This window comes from Chinchilla lanigera, unplaced genomic scaffold, assembly GCF_000276665.1.
Source record: "Chinchilla lanigera isolate Chin_1 unplaced genomic scaffold, ChiLan1.0 scaffold00001, whole genome shotgun sequence".
In the NCBI taxonomy this organism is placed as follows: Eukaryota; Metazoa; Chordata; class Mammalia; order Rodentia; family Chinchillidae; genus Chinchilla; species Chinchilla lanigera.
In genome coordinates this window covers 10,648,560-10,650,088 of record NW_004955402.1, presented here as the reverse complement: position 1 = coordinate 10,650,088, position 1,529 = coordinate 10,648,560, and positions in this window count along the sequence as shown.

The window sequence follows — 1,529 nt, the reverse complement described above, 5'->3', positions numbered from 1 at the left end:
CCAGCGGCAGCCGCGCCCCCTCATGCACAGCCGGGTCCCCGCGGGGCTCCCAGACCGGCCCAAACGCGACCCACGCTGCCACCACCCCCTGCCGCTCGCGTCCCTGCCCTCCTCCTAATCAAACGCCAGTACGGTGACAACTCCCGGCCCCCTCAAGTCCCCACCCCACAGGGCCCATTCCCCACCCAGGCCACACGCGGCCCTAAAGACGGTCTTCCCGGCCAGCAGCGCAGAAGCAGGAGAGGGAAGTCTGGACCCAATCTCGCAGCCCTCGGGGGAAGAAAGGCCAGGGGACAGTGTTCCTCTCAGCTCCTTCACTCGCACACCCCCAGCACTGCCCGAGGCCTCTGCACACCCCGGGAGCAAGGTCCCATTGTAACTTGGCAGTTAGAAACCCTAGTAGGACTCGCGTCCCCAAAGGCAGCGCCGAGGGCCCCCAGAGAAGCCTAGACGTGGGCCGCAAACCACAGCTGGCCAGGACACCCGACTATGTGGGCAACAACCCTGACAAACGAACGAACCAACAACCAAAGCCTTGATTTTTTCCTTAGGATCAAGGTTACCCAACAGGTGAAAGAGACCTGCCAAGGCTGCGGCTGAGAAAGGAAGTCAAACCACCAAGGCACCAAGGCAAGCGCTTTCTAAAAAGAGGCATTTAAGGGCTGGGGATTTAGCTCAGCGGCACAGCGCCTGCCTGGCAAGCGTGAGGTCGTGAGTTCGATTCCTAGTACCAGAAAAATAAATAAATAAATAAATAAAAGTAAAAAAAATAAAAACAGGCATTTGGCAGTTTTGGTCGCCAAGCTTATCCCACACGTCCAGCCCAGCTCCAGGGCAGGCGGCGTGCGCGGAGCTGGACTCTGTAAATGTGGGGGGTCACGTTCCAGGGTCCTTGAAGCCGGGTCTGGGAACAGCAGCCCCAGACCCCCACCCCCCGCAGCTGACGCCAAGCCCCGAGCCTCTGGGCCGCCCCCCTGTGAGGTCCTGCTCTCGCTCAGCGGGGGGCGCGGGCCGCAGCCCCTCTCCCCACCTCCTGCAGAACACACGCGCGTCCTGGCCTCCCGAGAGCTCAGTTGAATGAGAACCGTGTGCGTTTGGGGGAGGCTGGATTAAGTGCCCAACAGGACCCTCAACTCTCCCAAATGCGGGTGCGCGGAGGCGCTCGGGCATGCCAGTCCCCTGCAAGCTCTTCCCTAGAGGCCCCGAGGTGCAGGGTGCCGGGAGCAACCCAGCCTCTCTGCGCTCCCCGCCCGCGGGCACCCTGCACCACCCTGCACACGGACCCAGCCGGCCGCACCCCCGCGCCCCACTCCGCACGCTTACCTGCGCTGGGGCCCCGCGGCACGGGGAGAGGGCCTCCGGCGCGGCCCTGCAGGCTGTGCAGCACCGGGCTCTCGAAGGGTCCGGCCGGCCAGGCGGGCGTCAGCGGCGCGCCCATGTAGGGCGAGTAGGGGCTCGGGTGGTGGTGATGGTGGTGATGGTGGTGGTACGTCCCGTTCAGCGGCCGCGCGGCAGACAGCGAGCTGTAC